This window comes from Lissotriton helveticus, chromosome 5_1 (genome assembly GCF_964261635.1).
Source record: "Lissotriton helveticus chromosome 5_1, aLisHel1.1, whole genome shotgun sequence".
Taxonomy (NCBI): domain Eukaryota; kingdom Metazoa; phylum Chordata; class Amphibia; order Caudata; family Salamandridae; genus Lissotriton; species Lissotriton helveticus.
The window spans coordinates 1,012,516,680-1,012,539,116 of record NC_136065.1 but is presented as its reverse complement, the minus strand read 5'-3'; the positions used below and the strand labels follow the sequence as shown (position 1 = coordinate 1,012,539,116).

Here is a 22,437-nt window from a genome sequence, read left to right as displayed (position 1 = left end):
TCACACATGGTCCTGTGATGGCAGCGGCTGAGGGGTTCTCGATGTTGTGTAAGCTCTTAGGCTCCTCCCACAGGTGGGGGTGGTACAACGATCCTGGTGCTGGTCCTCAGTCATCGCTCAGACCCTCTAGGCTTACCATGGCGGCCTCGTTCCTTCGGCCTCGTTTCTTCGTCGACAGTCTCGACCAATCCACACTTCTTGCTTGGTTCCAGTGCCCCCTCTGGCATATGAGGGGGTCACCATTCCTCCTCTGCACACAGGCTCCGGACCGATCAGCACAGTGTTCACCGCAGCTCACCTGGTATACGGTCACTGTTCTGTTACCGCCCTTAGGCTTCGGCCTGATCCACACAGTAGCCCCACCTTGCACGTGGGGCTGCCAACTTGTTACAGCACAAGGGCTATGGGCAGATCTGCAAGGCAGCAATCTCCACGGCACCTCTTCTGGCATACAGGGGTGTCAAATTAACACTGCACACAGGCAATGACCTGATCAGTGCAGCATTTGTCTCCCTACACCTCACTTCGAGGATCCACTCACTAGGATATCCCCACTGGACATCACACCCTCCAGTGCTTTCCTCTTCTTCACAGGGGCACACTAGTCTTGGCATGTAGGCATGCACTGGTGCTCCAGGCTCTTATGCGGATGCTTTTGGATTCCCTGATTGATGTCCCCTCAACCAGCTGGGAAACTAGCAGACCTTGACCCCCAGTCCTGGTCACAGGCACAAGTCTTGCAGAGCTTCTCCTTGCACAGCCTGACTGGCTGCTTGACAGTTGACACTTTTGAGGGTATCAAGCTCCCCTTGTTATAGTCCATTTCTTGACATCAAATGTGATTTAGAGTCTGAGTCTTTGAAGTTTATGTTGGGGTTCTGCTTTCTTTTAAATTTCTCTCTCTCTTCTGTTCTTCCTTCCTCCCAAAAGCAGTCTATCACAGCAGGAGAGACTCCGAATCTGAGCCATGGGAGAGACTAGAGGGTCACACCTTGGTATCAGCCACAGTGATATGTGTATCAAAACGTTACCTAAAGGCCTTAGCCCTACTCTCTATGATTCTCCTACCAGCCCCATCACCTTCCTGCGATGTGCCCGGCCCCTTCCGAGAGAGCTGTCTGTGAATCAAAGATCCACCTTTGAAATACAATGAAGAGTTTGGCTCTCCCTTCTTCCAGTATTTTCCACCCAGCTCACAAGAATGCAGCAAATCATATATTTGTCTGAGGAAAGCCATCTACCTCCTCTGCTCCTCTGGGTCTCCCAAAATGGAACCCAGAATCTTCCATGTATTGTACCATTCACAACACACATATATCCAGCACATGTACATGATACACACACTGCCCAGCACTGCATCATCTCTGTATTGTGCTATTCACTGCACACATACTCCTAGCACATGTACATAACAAATCTGCACTGTGCAGCACTCCAATTAAGACCAAGGGTGCGTTAAGCACACAACAGCAGAACTTTAAATGAGTTAGCCTGTGGGCCTCACTCCAGTGAAACAGTTAAAAAGGCATGTTGACTCCTACTAATCAGTATGCTGCCAAACTCTGGGCAAAAGGAGGAGCCTTTCTCAACTATGAGGATGGTGCTTTGGGCGCCCCTCTTAGTCCAAAAAGATTGCAATCCTTGAGACAGGCCTATGTCATGGTACACACGCAGGAGCTGTGTTCGCCCATGACAACAAAATCAGCATCAAGGATCCAGGCATCATTTCACGTGGGGCACTCAAGGCAAGGGTACACATCCATCACCATGCAAGGGACTATTCTGCCCCATACTTCGATAAAAAAGCACTCTGTTTTTAAACTGAGAATTTATATAGGAAAAACAAATGAAATATATGATAATAGAAATGAAAAGATAACAAAGACAGCAGAAACTGGTTTAAGTTACATTGTGCGACATCTTTAAAATAGAGAAGTAAAATAATGAGTTAAAAAAACACATTATATGTAACATATGTATGTTAGACCAGGCATATTACTATAATAATAATGGCAATATATATACAGCACACAGTGTAAACTTAATTTATGGCACTTGATAATGGTGTTAATTACTAACCCAACAGAATGACATTCATTTTATCGACTTTGAAGTAAAAAAGTTTGAGGTAGTCTTGCAAGGGTTAAAAATATCATGTAGGTTACAAGCTGATGTTTGGAGCAATTACACATCCCACTGAATTATTTATCAGGATCAGATCATATCTTATGGCCAGAAGGTTACACAGGAAACTTTCAAGCAAATTCATTAACACACTAAGGGCCAGATGTAGGTAGAATAGATTTACCCATTCTTAATTACCGAAAATTACAGAATTTTACCGATTCGGTAATTAAGAATCGGTAAATCTGAGGGGTAGATATGTAGGTATTCCAGATGTGCTGGAATACCGAATCGGAACAATTCGGTATTTACCGATTCGGTAAATACCGAATCGGTAATGCCCATTCATTCCTATGGGCTTTGTAGCCCATAGGAATGAATGGGCATTATCGATTCGGTATTTACCGAATCGGTAAATACCGATTTTCACAAGGGTGCAGGGGGTGTCACTTTGACACCCTCTGGCCCCCCCAAAACAGGCTCAGGTGCCATGTGGCAGGCATACATGCCCTAAGGGCAGGTCTGCCTTTTCATATGGCATAGGTGTGCATGCACACATGTGCATGCACACCGAAATCGGTATTTTACCATCAAATTGGATTTGATGGTAAAATACCGATTCGGTAAGGCTTTTGGGACTCAGAAGAGTCCCACCTACATCTCAGATTTACCGAATCGGTAAAAATACCGATTCGGTATTTTACAGATTCTGTAAATTTACCGAATCGGTAAATTTACCGATTCTGTAAAACATTGCCCCTACATACTGAAAACCCATTTAACGGTCGGTAACGGCCGAAATCGGCCGTTACCGGTCGGTAAATGGCCTGAAACGGCCACCTACATCCGGCCCTAAGCTGTCTTACAAGGATTCACATTTGTGATCCATGGTTTACATGCAGTGCACAGGAGAATGCAGATATTGCTTTCTTGGATACTTCTGATGGATATTTCGAATGCCAGATTTCTCACCTTTATATTCCCAGACACCAGACTGGATCTGGGAACTTTCACAGCAGTGCTCCCAAGCGCTATTAGGTGGCCTCATGTGACTCCACGTTTTTATTACAGCCCGGCAGTGACAACGCGGATCCAAAACTCTGCTCTTTTTTCTTCATCATTATTTTTGTTTTGTTTTCTCCCAAAACCTAAAACTGTTGTGTTAGGCAACTGTGTCCACTTTGAAGACTACAAAATTTAAGCCATGCAGGGATGACTCATACACATGTCTTCAACAGACACCCATGAGATATGCCTTTTTTGTGTTTGGGTTCAAGGCACAATTTCAAGCTGTGTGAGGAGTGTGTCCTCATGAATTGAAAACTGATCTGAGACCGTGAAGCGAAGCTGTATGTCTCTGAAAACCAGAAGAAACCTCACAAGTCCTGCTCAACGCTGATTCACTCCAGCTCCCAAGGTTATTCCTGCGACACGTCATCATCATGGTTGATATCTTCGGGTAAGTCTTAGTCGAAGACGAAACAGAAACACAAGAAGATCAAACAGGACTTTTCCTCATCCTGCCACACTGTCTCTAGAGAGGTTTCAAGGGCATCAGTGTGCCACCTGATCACCCTAGGCGCCAGTTCCCACCTTGGTCCCAAAGCACCTCGATTTCCTGGTTCATTGGTAACATTAACAGATCGATGCCTTCAGGGAGGGCACGTTGCACATCTTTGGCACTCTCCTGATTCCTTCAAGTGCACCGTCTGGACACATGGACCTGCATGTGCCTTCAGTCGGGTTACCACTGGTTGATCTGCCAGTCGGTTACCACTAGTGGATTTGTCTGTACCCCTCAAAGCCGCTACTGGTTCTGCACTAGTGTCCTTGCCACCTCCTGCTCTTACACCTAAATCTGCACCAGTCTCTTTGGCATTGACTCCAGTATCAAACCGCAGGCTTGGATTTTGCTGGCACCAGAGTAAGACCCTATACATATCTTGGTTTCTGACTCTAAACTAAACTTGTCTCGGCCTCAACCGAGTTCATGTCTGGAATTCATGTTGATGTGCCTGGTCCCCATTCATTCTGATTCTGGCAGGACACTACTCCTGCTGCAGAACCGTCCTCGGGTGCTCCACCAGCTTTTTGGTTCAGATTCTGATCACAGTCTGCCACATTTTTGGAGATAACACTGCTGATAATTGGGATGTGTTACCCCCAAACCATCATGATAACTGGGAAACGGACTTACAGGAAGCAAGTGAGTTTGATACCTCTCCTGATACTGGGTTGATTTCTCCCCCAGGACCATCAACAGAAGACAGTGACTTCACAATGATCATTAGACGTGCAGCCGAGGTCTTGGATCTACAGCTTCCCTCCAGCGAGGTGAAAAATAACATCCTTACAGAGGTCCTGCAACCTGGACAGACTTCCTCTGTGCCATTGTTGCCCTTTAATGAATACCTGGCTGACACACTGTTGGGAACATGGGCAAAGCCTTTTTCATGCCTTTCGGTGAATCAGCAGGTTGCCAAGAGCCACATGCTGGCACCAGGCAACCCTGACTTCTCAACACAGCATCCCACTCCTGAGAGTTGAGCTTCTACCAGCAAGGTGAAGCCCAGCTCCTTTCCTATGACCACCCCAGCAGAGTCCAAAAGGTTTGAGTCATTTGGAAAATTAATGTTTTCCTCAGTCAGCCTATCCTTGAGTTTGGTCACCACAAATTGTTTGCTTGGCTGATACACGAATGACCTTTCGGACATGGCCAATTAGATCTTGCACGCCATCAGTGAAGACCGTCGGGACTCCCTGGCACAAACATTCAGGATGGCTAAAATGTAGCTAAATGTGAATTCAGTTTGGCCTGGGTACAACAGATTGCTTACCCCTGGCAGTCGGTACCAGCGAGGTCCGCTGTCGCCATGCATGGCTGAGATCTTCTGGATTTCAGGCCTCCCATATGGATATGCCATTTGATGGGTCTCGCCCAAAGCCTCAACTTCGGAAATGACACCGCCCGCACCAATGCCTGGCTCCACTGTTGAAATAAGATCTCAGAGAGAGGCCTAGCACCTCATTGAAGAGGAACAATACAGGGAAAGGCTGCATGAAATCCTTAGAACTGACTCAGACACTCTGGATATAGACTTGGATCAAGATGCACAAGAAGAATTTCAAGGCTTATCATCTGCAAGCAGCTTGGACACCTTTCTTGAACTGGCTATGGGCTTTCCTACTGGACCGCCAATGACTAAGGTGATGTCTGTTCATAGGATCATAGGGAAGGCTGCAGAGGCCCTAGATCTGCAACTCTCGACTGCAGATACTAGAACTAATGTCCTCACGGAGGTACTTCTCCCATCAGCCACAACAATGGAGTCTCTACTCCACTATAACGTGTCCCTCCTAAAGCCAGTCATGGCAGCATGGGAGAAACCTTCCTTGGCCATGGAGGTTAACAGACGGCATGGCCGCTGGATGGCCCTGCTATGGGTGATCGACCGTTCCTCTCTATTCATACTTCACCTTAAAACCACATAATACAGGCTTTCTTACTGCTCTGGACTATCAGAAGGGTTATTCCCATCCACCCTACCTGACAGGGGGTCAAAGCTCCTAGAGCCATGGGGAAAGAAGTCCTTTGATGCTGGCAGCATGGTGCTAAAATCCATTAATGCCAACTGTCTTCTAGCAAGATTCACCCATGCCCTGTGAGATATGGCCCAAATAGAAGTACCCTATGTGCCGGAAGACATACACCAACACTTTCAAAAAGTGGTTCAGGATGATAAGAACGCCTTTAGGTACATTATCAGTATGGGGCTGGAAAAGGCTGACTCGATTTCCTGGGCGATGGGGACCTCAGTCTCTATCAGGAGACACACCTGGCTTAGAACCTCAAACTTGTCAGCAGATGAACAAAATAGCTTGATAGGCCTACCATTTGATGGGGAACCCCTGTTTGGCAACAGAGCTGATTCGGCTTTAGAGCGCTTAGGACCAGTAAGACCACAGCTTGTTTCCTGAGCTTGGAGCAACCTTCCATTTGAGGTATTACAATACATTTCTTCATTTTTGTGACTTCTCAAGGGGCTTTTCTTTTTGCAACAGGCAACAATATCAGCCACACATTCAGCAGGTACAACTGAATCCAAAGCTCAGACTGTACAGAAGTAGACCCATAGGAAGGGGCCCATGCTCCATTCTGCGACCTTCCTAGTAATCCTCTCCCTCCTCCTCCTCCCACCTTCAGGAAAGCAAGCCTAGTTTAGTTCCCAACCTCCATCCTCCATTGGTAAGTGCTTTCTTTTTCTCTCAGCCTGGAAGGCTATCACATCGGACCTGTGGGTTCTTCAGATTGGGGATGCAGTAACACCCTCCCTTTCCTTCCGGCTCTACCCGGTATGCTCTTCTGCCTTCACCCACCACCCTAAACCACCTGACCATGCTTCAACAGGAGGTGGCAGCACTTCTGAAGAAGAGAGCTGTGGTGTTAGTGCCGGAATAGGAAAAGGGCCGGGAATCACTGGGTTTCATGTTGCTGGTGCCCAAGAAGGATGGATGCATCTGATCCTGGACCTCAGAGAACTGAACTTAAAAAAAGAGAAGTTCAAGATGCTGACTCTAGTTCAAGTTCTACTGGTGTTGGACCTTAGAGACTGGATGGTGACTCTTGACCTGCTGGGTGCGTACTTTCACATACCTACCCTGAGGTCTCATTGGAAGTATTTGCAGTTTGTGGTGGGTTTTGCACACTACCAATTTGTGGTACTGACTATTGGCTTGACATCAGCACCTTGAATTTTTACAAAGGTGATGGCATTGGCAATGGCACATCTCAGGAGGATTGGGCATCCCTATCTTACTGTATCTTGACAACTGACTAATGAAACCAAGTTTGCCAGAGGTTGTGTGGCGTCATTTGTAGTCAACAGTATCCTTATTCGTAATGGGGTGGGGTGGAAGAAACTCGAGGACCAGTGGGCCATGTTATTAAAGGTTTAATTGATCTTAATATTCATCTTCTACGTGTTATTAATTTTTCAGAGGAGGTGGAAAGGAGTCCTTTTGGAGTAGGAGATCTCTCTCTTCTAGAAGCTGAAGGCTCCACGTCCCGTCTTCTGCCCCGCCGCCTCTTGGAAGTTTCGGGAGTCTCCATGATGAGGGTAGAACAAAACAAAAGAACGGGTGTGAGATAGCAGATTTAACAACTTAGAATGAGGGATGGGGAGGAGTGCAGGATCACCTCCCAATGTGCCGCACACAATCACAAACGTATGGTGGGGTGAAGAGGGACCAAGAGTGTGTTCAGGAAATGGGACTGTGAGATGAGGAATGGGTGGGGAGTCAGCCGGCTAAGTCTCCGGACACCCCTCCCCGCCTCCCAATCCAACCCGATACCCGCTCCCGTACCTTGGAAAGCCACGCTCCTCCTGGAGCGTGGCGGGCATGTTCGCGTTGCTGAGGGTTTCCTGACGACCTCGGCTCCTCCTTTGAAGTTGACGCTCTGGAAACTTTTTCTTCGGTAAACCAGCAGAAAACGGCTCTCCGACTCTCGGCGTCTTCTTCCTTGTTCGGTGTTCACACACACACCTCCTTCCTGTAGCGGTCCACTCTTATTGGTTGATTTGATGAGGTGTCATCAGAGGGTGGGGCTTCTGTAGGCAAGTATCCCCAGTTAAAGGAGCCTTCCTCATTTTCTTCTGAGTCTTGCAGGAGCGGTGTATCATCGTAATCCCAAGCATCCTGTGGGTGAGAGAGAAGAGGGGAACTTTGCAGACCACCAGTCCACACATGTATCCTCCTTCTCCTTGATTACTCCCACCTCGTTACACTATTGTTTGACCCAGACTTTTTATCAAGAAGCCCAAATCCTACCTGCGGCCCTACCAATGACTCCAGTTCATAGGGTTGGCACTGTACACCACCTTTCTCTGCTCCTTCCCTCCACCTCAAAGGATTGCTGACATTCAGGAAATTATTCTATCCTGTAGTGTAGTTCCTATATTCCCAATAGGCTCTGCGCATTGGAATAATATATCCTATAGATGTGACATAGGACTTATGTCTACTAGGTCTCTATCGAATATATTGGACATTAATTGTGAGTGCCAGCTAGCTCAGAGGTCACTAGAAACTTTCTCAAATAAACAAGAAGGGATTAGTTTCTGACAACCGCATAAACATGACAACTTTGTTTCCCCAAGATAAAACTGATCTTCAGAGTCGTGGAAACAATAGATAGATATTTTACTCAGTCAATCGTGCATGCTTCGTTTCACCAGAGGTGGAGAGAAAATAGATAGACGGGCGTTTTCAATAAAAGGATTTATTGAACAGTCTTCTTTCTCAAGCATAAAAAATGAACTGCTACAATCGTAATACTGGTTGTAAAATATAATGCATACAGTAAAATGAGTAGAATAAAATAATACTGTAAGAGCATTGTATGGTTCCTAAACCATAAATAAATACATACATAAATAACAGAGGCTAAAAGTACTCAACTGGTGCTTCTAAAATACGCCTGCCCCGATATACCTAACCTAAGCTTAGTACGAGGGAGGAAAAAAGTGACTGGTAGAATAAATTTTGTATTATTTTGCCAAGAATCTGTCCAAGATTTCTCTTAGGGTCTAATCAGCTCCGTACCTTGATTTGGAATGAAGAAGGTCAGGCTCAGGACTCGATTTCCCAACACCCCGCAAGGGGAGGTTGGAAACACTGGAGCTGGATTTCTCTGCAGGAGAAAAGACAGCGTCTCTCTCAGTGCGTCTGCTGGAGGGTCGGCTTCCTTCGGCACTTGCAGTAGCAGGATGCGTCGGGCAAGTAGATAGTCGAACTGCTCCAAACCACTGTGTGTTTGCTAAGGCGAGTGTGGGCATATTTATACCTTGAAATTGCCGAGTTTGACGTAAAGGTGGACATAATAATGTCATAAAAGAGTCTCAGTTCTTTGAAAACTCCATGAGTTCTTGGACAAGTCAGTTCGCAAGTCTCTAGCTGCTGAAGCAGAGTTTTCCAAGAAATCATTGTAGATTTTCGGAACTAGTGGAAGTAGCCCTGCCGTATTTGGACTGCATGAGCTATGTCTAAATATGGTTTTGATTCTTGTGCCTATATAAGGACTAGGGGCCAGATGTAGGAGCCCAAATACTGGTCGGTAACGTCCGATTTCGGCCGTTACCAACCGGTATTTAGGATTTGGCATGTAGGGGTCATCTCATTTACAGAATCGGTAAATTTACCGATTCTATAAATATACAGAATGGGTAAAATACCGAATCGGTAAATTTACAGATTCTGTAAATGAGATGTAGGTGGCACTTCACAGAGTGCCACAGGCCCTTAAGAGTCGGTATTTTACCACCCAATCCTATTGGGTGGTAAAATACCGAATACAGGTGTGCATGCACATCTGTGCACCTTAGGGCATGTATGTGTGCCACATGTTACACGTGCCTGTATTTGGGGTGCTAGAGGGTGTCAAAGTGACACCCCCTGCACCCTTGCAGAAATCCGTATTGCCCATTGATTCCTATGGGCTTCAAGGCCCATAGGAATCAATGGGCAATACCGAATCGATATTTACCGATTCGGTAAATACCGATTTTTACAGAATCGGTAATTCAAAAAAAGAATTTACCTACATCTCCCTCCTTCTAATTTACCGATTCATAAATACCGAATCGGTAAAATTCGGTATTTATGAGTCGGTAAATTGAAGTTACCTACATCTAGCCCATAGTGATTTATACCTATATAAGAGCATGAATCGGGAAAATTACAATAGGGTCCTAAAATGGTACACAACAATCCTTTCAGCATGACACATTCATTTCAGTTCTAAAGGCTCTCAGATTTCAAGGGCTGCTAGCTTCCTGCATTCTCCTAGTCGTGTATGCACATTGGCATATGAGGGACCTGCTGTGGTGCCTCCACAGACATGGACTACAATACATCGGAGAACTGTCGGGCTCCATCGTGATCGCCCCCAGCACTGCTATGGAAGTGGCTTGGTGGGGGAATGAGACAAACCTGCCATGTAGGATGGCCTTTTCCCCCTCCAGACGTGGCTACTACAGGGACGGATGCCCCCATTTAAGTTGGGGAGCTCATCTGGAGGATCTGGCTCTCCGAGGCTCTGGTCTTTGGAGAAACAGGTTCTTCACATCAACCTGTTGGAACTGCAGGTGATTCAGCTAGTGCTTAAGGCCTTCCCTCCTTTCAATCACAATCCATCCAGATCTTGACGGACAATACGTCTGCAATGTGGTATGCCAACAAAAAGGGAGTAGATTCTCACCTCCTTTGCCTGGAAGCAAACAAGCCAACAAGGCAAATCACCTTGTTGGGCTATCTTGTCGATCACAAGTGTTGTTTTCTACCAGAGATAGTCTAGGACATCCTTGCCTAGTAAGGCATTCCTCAGGTGGACTTGTTCACCTCTGAAGATAATGCTCATTGCCAATGATTCTGTGCCCTCCAGTATCTATTGAAGGGAGCCTTGAGGGACGCATTTATGTTGTGTTACGTATTTCCCCCCATACTGTTGATTCCTCAGGTTCTGAGGAATATTTGCCGAGACCAGCTCCAAGTTATTTCCATTGCCCCAGATTGTCCGAGAAGGCTGTGGTAAGCGGACCTCCTGTACTTCTCCAAATGTCTCCCGCTACGACTTCCACTCAGGCTGAACCTTCTTTCCTAGTCGGGTGGAATGGTTTTTCACCGCACTGTCCGAGGCCTCTTTCTACATGCTTAGAGATTGAGCGGGGACTTCGGAGTTCCTTTCAGCTGCCACCAGAGGTGGTGATGTCATCTTGTCAGAGCTTTGCCTCTCGACCAAATCTGCTTACTCGGGCAGATGCAGCAGCTTTTTTGCTTGGTGTGCGTACAATAGTGTGGACCCCTTGCAGGCCAAAATGCCATAGGCCCTGCAATAGGTACTTTCCCTTGTGCAATAAGCATTGCCAAAAGGTATTTAGCTTGCATTCCTCTGACTGCCGAACCAAATTCCTTTTTCAAATTGCCCATAGTTATGTGTTTTCTAAAGGAGTTGACAAATATGTCCCCTCCAACCCCAATTGTTGTTCCCCAGTGAAAGCTTAATTTAGTTTTGACTTTTCTTATAACGACTCGGTTTGAGTTCTTGCATAGAATGTTAACTCTGATTACTGTTTTTGGTGGCCATCTCTTCAGCCAGACATGTGAGCGAGTTGCAGGCTCCTAGTCCCCGAACACCCCCTTAACTGTTTTTTACCCTGACAGGTTAGTGTTGCAAACTAGGGCGGCTTTCCTGTCAAAGGTGGTGAGTAAAGTAAGTAAAAGCATTTATTGTTCAGTGCAATTTCAAATAATTATTTTTTTAAAACATGATGATTGCAGGAACATGGCCAACAATTACAAACATAATGTAAGTTAAAACCTTTAACTCAAATGGGTGAGGGAGTTATTTAAGATACTGGAGAAAGTGTAAACAGTAGCGAACAACTATGCAATATTTGACTAAAGGGTAGACCAGCAGCAGAGTGAGGAAAAAGCAGAAGAGAAAGTGCAAGGAACAGCAAAACTCAATGCCCTCATTTGATTTATGTTTGGGATGGCAACAGATTGGCAGCAATGCATGGCGCTGGAACTTGGAGAAAGCAAAAAAGGTTGCTTCAAGTCAGTTCAGGGCCACAATTAACATCACAGTGTGTCAGTAAACTTGGGACTTTCCTTCCCTGAGCAATAGGTAAAGCTCTTGATGTGAAGTGCAGGGGGCAGGATTACTCCAAAAATGTGACAAAATAACGGTGACTAGACAATAGTAGTACAAAGGAGAAGGTACACAAAAGTGGAAAGGAGGCCAGGGACAGTGGAACGAGGCCACAATGTTATGCAGGCTTGACAAAAAAGAGTCTAGTACCAAGATACACAGAAAAGAAACAACATATTAATGTACAGCTAGGTAAAACAAAGTGATTGTGGAACAGCCGTGCAAGTAACTGAATTGAGCAGGAAGTCAGTTTTAAAGTCCAGCTACCAAAGCAGCACTGTTGTTAGTAAGTTTGGGCGTTATGCGTAGCTCGCGGAGTTCTGGAAATCCACCTACGGGTGAGATTTTTCCTCGTTCGTAATTGTCAACATCAAGTTGGAGAGTGCAAATGTGGCAAATCAACCTCCCAGCAAGATTTCTCATCGCAGGTGGTCAGATTTCTCATTGCAAGTGGTCGTGTATAAACCATCTGTTCATGCTGAGAAAGCGGCCGCTCAAGTAAAAATCTACTCAAGCGGCAGAAAGGAAGCAGCGCCTGCTTGCTCTGTGTGGACAAGCACCTGGACATGAAAAGCACCACAAGCTGCATTTATCCAACTCACTCTACTGCTCGTGGAGCGCCGCGTAGCGCAGTTTAATTTTTTGCACTTTGTGGAGTTCCACGTAGCGGAACTTCGCTAACTCCACCCAGACTTAGTTGTAAGCAGTTCCTAACTTTGCAGCAGCATCTTAGAGGAACTTGACAACTTTGACGTTCCACAGTGTACTCTGGATTCAGGCCAGTAAAGGCCAAAGGTAGTGACTCCATTCCATCTGAGTCAGTCCATCACCCTCCCAACTTTCTACCCTCCACCCACCCCACTAAGGAGGAAGAGGAGCAGTTGCATCGATTGGCTCCCAAGCGGGCCTTCAACTACTATCTAGACTGTACCAAGGACATATAGTTAGATGACCAGCTCTTTGGTGGATACTGTGGTGCCAAAAAGGGAAAAGCAGTGCAGAGAAGGACCCTCTCAGAATGGACCATCTTCTGCTTTGGCCAAGAAAAACCCTCCAGGAGGAATCGCGGACCTTTCAACGAGGGCAAACGCCACTACTTCCTTCTGCATCTTGACACAGGTGTTCCCATAGCAAAGATCTGAAAAGCGGCGATGTGGGCATCCCTGCACAATTTTGCCACGCGCTACTGCCTGGACTCTAAAGTGTGTAGGGACAGACACTTTGACTAGTCAGTTCTGCAAGATTTCCTTGTTTAACCATCCATCCACTCTCCTCTGTAGGCATGGTAGTGCGCTGTAATCTGTTCTACAGTTGAAGAATCTACTGGTAGAAACATCCAGAAGAAAAAGTTACTTACCTGTGGTAACAATCTTTCTGGTGGAAACCCTATCTACTTGCAGATTCCTCACGACCTACCTTCCTTCACCTTTGATGGATGCGTTATAGGGAAAATTAAGTGGATTCCACTTTTAGTTTTGGTACTGCACTAATCTGTTGATGTCAATCTACCTCTCACCTTGAAGGCTTGGAAAAAATGAAAGGGAACTGACGCAGTGGATGCAATATGGCTTTTATGATGTCACCTGATGCCAATTCCGCAATCAATCTGAAGGCAGGGGCCTCTACTGGCGAAGTAAGAACTTTAAAGTCCTGGATCCTCTCTGATTCCTTGATTTATTCTACAGGTGAGTAATCTGCAGGTAGAGTATCCCCCCTGAAAGATTGTTACTGAAGTAACTTTTCCTCTTGGTCCCTATCTAGAGAGCTTCACACTGGATTCTCTAATTAAGTATTAAGCTCCGCGTCTGAGGCTGTACACAGAGTTAAGATATAAATTGACTTCAGACCACAGCCGTGGCATCTATATCTGCGCTGCTCTGTCACACAAGGGGTGGAATAAAGTCAACAATTAGCCACACAGTACCATGTACTGGTGTGAGGAAGCACTGCTGTGAAACGCTTTCAGATCCATTCTCACACCTGGGCAGTACTCTAGAGGTGAGGAATCTGCAGTTAGCTAGAGTTTTCTCCAGAAAGATCATTACCGTAACATGTTCTTTCATGGTAATTCAAAGCTGTGACCAGTGGATCATGGACATATCTGCAACCTGAGCATTAACTATCTGGATACATTAACTCATTTAGCTATTTACCAGCTTATACAACTAGATAGCTGATAAAGCTAGTAGAATAGCTTACTTTGTTAATGATCCTAATGGGGTAAACTGATGACAGTCTAAAGATCATAGGTTTGAATCGCATTGTGGCCGTCTCAGCATTTCATTCTGCCTTGTGCTAACGTAAGAACGTTGTTCTCTGAAAAATGCTCTGCTTATCCTTGGAGCCAAATCAATACCTAAGGCAAGCACTCCCAACATTATTCTCATGTAGAGTATCCAGCCTGCCCTAATGCTACCTTAGTGCTTGGAAGACACAAAGAATATTATTCTATGATACAGTACATATCCAAGTGCTCTATTTAGGCTCTCAGTCTGAAGCAGCTCTTAAGTTAGCCCACGTCAAGTGTGAGACGAGTGGATTATCCAGTTTTTTTCTTTTTTAAGAAAGTTTTATATACATTTGTTAACACATGGAAAACCTAATTGTTCATATGTATCTTAAGTTCTCAAATTGCATCATCACAAGTAATGGTTACAGTAATCACATTGTAGTAACAGAGCAGCACACAATGATACATTTATGTTTAGGCTTGACGTGTATGGCACTTGTGCTATTCATGGCGTGCATACTGATTTCTATATTTACTCTAAGGGGCTTTTGGTCCGCTTACATTAGCCATCAAATTGTTTTGCCTTTAAACCTTCAGCCATTGACTTGCAACCTTGTCAATCACATCATGTTTTGCCCACAGTAGTATTTCAGTGCCACGTTTTTCTATTGGTTATTTACTGGAGGTGTCCTCCCACCTCCATTGCAATGCCTGAGAAACTATTTGACAGACCGCGAGTGACACAGTAGCACTGGGGAACAAGTCACAGAAGTCGCAGAAAAAAAGCAACCGTTTTTCTGAGAGTCTAGATTCAACAGATTTAACATGTTAAATAAGCCCATTGAGACCCCTTTTTTTGAAAATGTGACAGCGTATGGGAAGCTGGCTCCGTATATGGTATACCACAAAGAGGTATACCATGCAAACAGTCCAGGTATTCCCTTACTAATAGACAGGGCTTGCTCTAGCGATTCCAAGGTGCTCTTCTAGGGGGTAGTGTGGTTGAGCAGCATTAGGCCTATCAGAGAGGAGTGTTAGACATCCGTTGCACACACACAGCCAATACATGAAACACACGACTCAATAAGGAGAACCCCAAGGAGAATCACACCAATTTATTAAAATAACACATATCTTTATATAACTTTAGGCACCAAGTTCATCAAAATCAGGTAGGTACTTTTTCAAATAGCAGGCTTGAAGAAGGCCGTTTTTTATACTTCAAATCGTAATTGAAGCACTTTGTGGCAATGTTAATTTAGGAAGAAAACATAAGCTGCATACAGTCACTTAACACCGACTTACGGGACCATTCCCTGGGTCTTACGGTAAGTATGGGGCAAGGTCCTAGGCAACACCAACCGCTATCCTCAGGAGGCAATGGGGCTTTCTGGTGCAGAGGTGTGTCTTTCAGCTTCTGGTGATTTTGATATTTTAAATCAGAATTGAAGCACTTCTTGGTAATGTTAACCTCTTGAGGAAAAACATGTATTGCATTTGGACACTCAGCAGCGACTTACAGGACCAGTCTTCGAGACTTAAGGTGAGTATGAGGTAGGGTCCAAGAAAGCACCAACAGATCACTTCTGGCAGCACTGGGGCTGCCGGATGCAGAGGTGCCTTACAGCTTTGGGTGCCCCATTAAAGTTTATGCAGATCGGTCTGTCGGAAAATAGGCTGCAGTCTCGGACGGAGGGGCAAGTCAGGCTGAACCAACAGGGGGGCTCAACTCTTACAATGCCCAGATGGGGGGATGCCTTTGGGACTTTTCTCCAGGGGCGACGGGTGCAGAGGTGTGTTTAGGGGTCGGATTTTCATCACTGTGCGCAGACAATGTTGGGAAGACCCCAGTGGGCAAATCGAATGTAGGCTTTGTCCCTCGAGGGCTAGGGGACCACTATGACACTGTTGGCCCACTTCTGCTCGGGTCCAGAAGCACAGGTGCAGTGCTGTTTTGCAGTGTCGGGTTTTCAGAAGTCCAGGGCACTTGAGGTGCCTGCTGGATGCAGAGGAGGCAGCTCTGCGGTTCCACTGGAGTTCCTGAGCCTTTATTGAAGGCAGGCAGTCCTTCCAGGCAGTGGAAAAACAACAACTGCTGGCCGAGATGTCTTTGGTGCAGTTTTGACAGGGAACAGCACACAAGCAGGCGGGGCTGGTGGCAAGACTGTTGCTCTTCCTCGGTCTTCTGCCTTCACGGCTCTTCAGTGTCATTCTTCTTCTTAGGTGGTCAGGATCTCGGTTCAGCGTTGGTACCGTTGGCCCACTTCAGCTCGGGCTAGGCAACTCGGGTGCAGTGGTGCTTTCCGGTGTCAGATTTTTGCAGTCTTGGATCCTAACAGCTCAGTCTTTGGTACCTGCAAGATGCAGAGGAATTGGATTTCCTGAGTCTTTGGAGAAATGCTAGCAGTCTGTCCATGCTTTAGAGGATCAGCAGCTTGCAGAGGAGACGGCTTTGGTGCAATTGTCAAGAGTAGGCAAACAAGCCAGCAGGGCTGGTGCCAAGTCAATTGCTTCTTCAGCAGTTCTTGCTTTCACAGCTCTTTGGCCCTTCTTCATCTGTTGGTTGGCAGGCTCTGATTTCCTGGTGCCAGGGCTCCCCTAAATACTGAATTTAAGGGTGTTAGGGGAGGGTAGGGTAGGGTAGCCAATGGGCTACTTATCACTCGGGTCACCACGCCCCCCTATATGACCACTTCCTGGGGTAAGTGGACATACCCTGTCCAGGAGATCCGAAATTTGCCATCACCAAGATGGTCACTTCTGAAAAGTCGCATCCACTTCAGGTAGCCCAGTTAAGGGGTGGAGCTCGCTTAGCTATTTTTCCTATCTGTCCAGGTGCCGAAGGGCTCTAGAAAAATTGGGTTGGTTTCCTCTTCTGTGAGAAAAAAAAAATTGCATACCAAAGGTGGTGGGCCTCTTTGATGCTCCCCGGCCCTGGAATGCTAATCTGCAGGTTTTACTGTGGGCCGGGGGTGCGAGGCACGACTTGCTTGAACAAGCTTGGTTTGTGGCCCCCAGAGAGCAAAGGCCCTCACCCTTGGGGATCAGAAACTCGTCTCTGGTGGCAGGCTGGTCAGAACCAGTCAGTCAGCACACCAGTGTCTGGTAAGTTTTTTTAATGGGGCCCTCTAAGGGGCCCTCTGTGTGTATGTATTACGCAAGCTGACACTGGCATCAGCGCAGGTTTATTAATACAAGATGTTTGATACCAGACATTCCTTTTTTCAGTGAAGCCATCATGTAGCTGGGGAACTCGTTTCTACCAGTGTCTAGCACATGCTTAAACATTGGCTTACCTGTTCAATTGTACTGGCAATGGAACTGACCAGCACAGAGGCATCCCTGCGTGCGTTGATGCCCTCACATGTAGCAAAGTGCAACCTTGCCTTAGGAATGTAAGGCCTGTTGTAGGGGTGACTTACCTATACTGCATGCAGTGTCAGTATGCATGGCACACAGGCTGTATGCCATGTCGTGTTTTCACTTTCGTCTGCTCTAAGACAGCAGCCTGCAGAGGCAGTTTGCATTAGCTCTGTGAATGGTCCCTTAGGGTGGCACGAACCGTGCTTAGGGACCCTCTTTAGTACCTCAGGTCCTAGATACCAGAGGTACCATTTACTAGGGACTTTCAGAGGGTAAGAAAGGTATTGCCAATTGGGGAAAACAATTGTACGGTTTTGGGAAAGAGATCTATCACTGGGGGCCTGGTTAGCAGGAACCCAGTGCACTTTGAGTCAAAATCACATCAAATACCAGACAAAAATTGGGAGTGGCCATGTTTAAAAGGGAACTTTCCTACATAAGGTTGTTACAAAGTCAGAGAGGAACTGAAAATAAAGGACCTGAATGGACTTAAAGTAAGTGAGTTTTTGAAATCCTATTGAAGGTGTAATTTATTGGATATATTGAATAATTCCCAATTATTTAAACTGTTGAAAAATGCGGATAACCGAGTATCGCAATGTGTGTGCACTGGTCTTCATCTAGGATTACCCATTAGTTTGATTTTAATAGCATGCATGTTGGGAAAAGAGGAAAGCACCCTCTCCCCTTTTTACAGTAGTCTCAACTCCACTACTTTCAAACTCGCACCCAGTGTTCTGCTCACTATTAACTTTTCACCATGAAGGATGGGGCAGAGGCTTGAAGGGGGCAGGGTCTTGTCCTGAGATCTACCTAAGATGTGTCTGAACTGGGGTGGCGACGTGAGCTAAAGAATGATGATGGATTCAACCCAGATCTGTGACTGGGGGTGAGTGTCTGAAAAGTTTCGGCGCTCCGTCCATCATCTCCTTGTGTTTGCTTTGTTCACCCTAAGGTGGCAGGGTATGCCCAGACGTGTGTCCCTTGCTCACTTTGCCACTGCATTCAAGCTAGCCTGGATGATCAGGGGTGTTATCCCGAAACCAGTCCCAGAATGCTTGTTTCCAGCCCAGGGGAGACATGGCTTGGCAGTTTGGGCTGGACTGTTCCCATGAGGCACAGGGTCAAGAGTGATTTGCCTAAAGCTGTGTCTGAACTGGGGTGACGAAGTGAGCTAAAGAATGATGATGGATTCAACCCAGATCTGTGACTGTGGGTGAGTGTCTGAAAAGTTTCAGCGCTCCATCCATCAACTCCTTGTGTTTGCTTTCTAGGCCCTAATATGGCTGGGTATGCCCAGACGGGATGTATGACGTTACAACGCATACTTTTACAACGCATCCCTTTACAACGCATTTTTTACAACGCAACATCCATTACAACGCATGCCATTACAACAAATTTTAAAAAACTACCTTTACAACGCATACTACCTTTACAACGCATACCATTACAACGCATAACATTACATTGCATGTATGGTAAGTATTGGATAGTGTAGTGGTAAAAATTACTATTCTAACTCCAGGGGGGTGCAACAGTAGGGTAAGTGTTGGATAGTGTAGGGGTACAAATTACTATTCTAACTCCAGGGGGTGCAATAGTAGGGTAAGTGTTGGATGGTGTAGGGGTAAAAATTACTATTCTAACTCCAGGGGGTGCAACAGTAGGGTAAGTGTGGGATAGTGTAAGGGTACAATGCATTGTAATGGTATGCGTTGTAATAGTATGCGTTGTAATGACTGCGTTGTAATGACATGCGTTGTGGTGGTATGCGTTGTAGTATCATGCGTTGCAATGGTTGCGTTGTAATGGCAAGCGTTGTAATGGATGTTGCGTTATAAAAGTTTTGTTGTAATGGTAGTGCGTTGTAAAAGTTGTGTTGTAAAGGTTGTTCCCCCCCATACGTGGGTCCCTTGCTCACTTTGCCACTGCATTCAAGCTAGCCTGACTGATGAGGTGTGTTACCCCAAAACCGGTCCCAGGATGCTTGTTTCCATTCCAGGGAAGACATGGCTTGGCAGTTCAGGCTGGACTGTTCCCATAAGGCACAGGGTCAAGACTGATTTTCATATGGCTGTGTCTGAACTGGGGTGGCGAAGTGAGCTAAAGAATGATGATGGATTCAACCCAGATCTGTGACTGGGGGTGAGTGTCTGAAAAATTTCAGCGCTCTGTCCATCATCTCCTTGTGTTTGCTTTGTTCCCCTAAGTTGGCAGGGTATGCCCAGACGTGGATCCCTTGCTCACTTTGCTACGGAATTCAAGCTAGCCTGGCTGATCAGGGATGTTATCCCAAAACCAGTCCCAAGATGCTTGTTTACAGTCCAGGGAAGACATGGTATGGCAGTTTGGGCTGGACTGTTCCCATGAGGCACAGGGTCAAGACTGATTTGCATATAGCTGTGTCTGAACTGGGGTGAGGAAGTGAGCTAAAGAGTGATGATGGATTCAACCCAGAACTGTGACTGGGGGTGAGTGTGTGAAATGTTTCAGCACTCCATCCATCATCTCCTTGTGTTTGGTTTGTTTGCCCTTAGTTGCCAGGGTATGCCCAGACGTGGGTCCCTTGCTCACTTTGCCACTGGATTCAAGTTAGCCTGGCTGATGAGGGGTGTTACACCAAAATAAGTCCCAGGAAGCTTGTTTCAAGTCCAGGGAAGACATGGCTTGGCAATTCGGGCTGGACTGTTCCCATGAGGCACAGGGTCAAGACTGATTAGCATATAGCTGTGTCTGAACTCGGGTGGCGAAGTGAGCTAAAGAATGATGATGGATTCAACCCAGATCTGTGACTGGGGGTGAGTGTGTGAAAAGTTTCAACGTTCCATCCATCATCTCCTTATGTTTGCTTTGTAGGCCCTACGTTGGCAGGGTATGCCCAGACGTGGGTCCCTTTCTCAATTTGCCACTGGATTCAAGTTAGCATGCTGAGGACGGTTGTTACCCCGAAACAAGTCCCAGGATGCTTGTTTCCAGTCCAGGGAAGACATGGCTTGACAGTTCGGGCTAGACTGTTCCCATGAGGCACAGGGTCAAAACTGATTTGCATATAGCTGTGTCTTAACTGGGATGCCGTAGTGAGCTAATGAATGATGATGGATTTAACCCATTACTGTGAGTGTGTGAAAAGAAAATACAACTTTGCAGAAGAAAATTTTACTTTACAAACGATGAAACCCAATAAATGTACTCCCTAATACAAGAAACAGGGAGTACCATCATTAGAATGGGATCAATCCAATCTAACATTAAACAATTGTTATATATCTCTAAAAAAGAAATTAATCAACGTCTACATGCCAGCACATTGATTAAATATCATAAAATATAGCACATTCCAAGGGGATTAATATTCAATTGGAAGAATACTCCAAGGAAATCAATGAAAAAAAGATTAGAACATTTAAGAGAGTCCCCATTGATTACAAACTTGGAGAAGTTTATATTTGGGCTGATATCTATGCGCGCAGAAGACAACAAAGGCCACACATGGGAAGATCTACAGACACTGAAGTTTCATATTCAGATTGATCTCAACACAGGAATAAACCTTCCTCTCAAAGTGAGAACGAAAGATCTGATAATGAAGGTTAATTTACATCTAGCAGAACCACAAAAGAAACTCCCTTTTTAGAGAAAGGCTAAGGACCACAATTCGAACCAGGAGGGGGGGTCACAAAAAACCATCAACCGATTGCAAAATTTACGAGAAGTCAGAAACCTTAGTTATTAATATTTCAAAATGGCATTTAACAACTTTTCAAATTAAGACCTTACAGAAGGGGACAGCTTTCGTACCAATTTACCACTCTAATGTCTTGGAGGCACAAATTAGTCTTAACAAATTCATGAGATTAAAACATTTCTTTGAAAACATTGTGGAATCTCAGAGAGCAACACATTTGTAGGATTAAAAAACAAAAGCATGTTTGTTGCTCCTAGCAGTCATAAAGTATTAGACCCATTCGAAACAATTGTGCAACAACACCTTCAAACCATCTCTAAGAAGCAGAAAGCCAAATCCACCAATATTACACAAAAATAAAGGCCAGCACTGATTCAAATAGCTTCCAGTCAAACTATAACTGTTTGTCAAGCAGACAAGTGAGGAGTGTTGGTAACCATGGACACAGAATTTTACTTGTAAAGTGTGAACACGTTGTACAATATACCAACATTTACATGAGACTATCATCTGACCCTACCAAAGAATTTCAGGGGATACTTACAAAAGTGATCGACAAGGCTATTGAAATCGGGACTATCACAAAGGAAGAGAAGAAATACCTCATTAGAAAACACATCCCAGCATTCCTTACATATATATGATCCAGAAAATTCACAAAGATCTGTTAATCCCACCATTCAGACCCATTGTGTCCACAGTGAATCCAATTCATGAGCCAATAGGCAAAAATCTAGATAAACATCTCCAACCTTTAGTACAGAACATGTCGATATACCTCAAGGATACCACAGATTTTTTTAATATCCTAGAAAGTACCAAAAAGGATTCAGTCAATAGATGTTAAATCACTATATACGTCTATTCCCCATAATTTGGGGGTACTAGCGGTGGAATCTTTTTTGATAAATTCAGATGAAGACGAGGACTTCAAAGTATTCCTCATGGAGTTACTACACTTTATGCTCTATCACAATTATTTTAAATGGCAAAAGGAGTTCTTTGTCCATCAGTCAGGGACATCCATGGGAAATTGTGCTGCCCATCCTATGCGAATTTGTTTATGCACAGATTCGAACTAGACAACATTTTAAATCAACAAGAGTGGATTGATAATCATAATGTAGAAGATACATAGATGATATTTTCACATTATGGAAGGGATATAAAAGAAATTATCAGAGGCAATCGAAGAACTCAAAGCAGTAGATGACAGAATTGGATTTACTTCAGCAACCAGTATGAATAATATCACATTTCTGGAAATTCAAATTACCAAACAAAACGACCATCTTACTACCAGTGTTTCCACCAAACCATCTG

At 45.2% G+C, this 22,437-nt stretch overlaps 1 protein-coding gene across 1 annotated transcript in view; it reads right to left on the bottom strand.

Moving 5' to 3' along the window:
- ADAM12 (ADAM metallopeptidase domain 12) overlaps nt 1-22,437 on the bottom strand; it is a 1,594,455-nt gene that overhangs the window by 1,442 nt on the left and 1,570,576 nt on the right. The window lies entirely within an intron of this gene.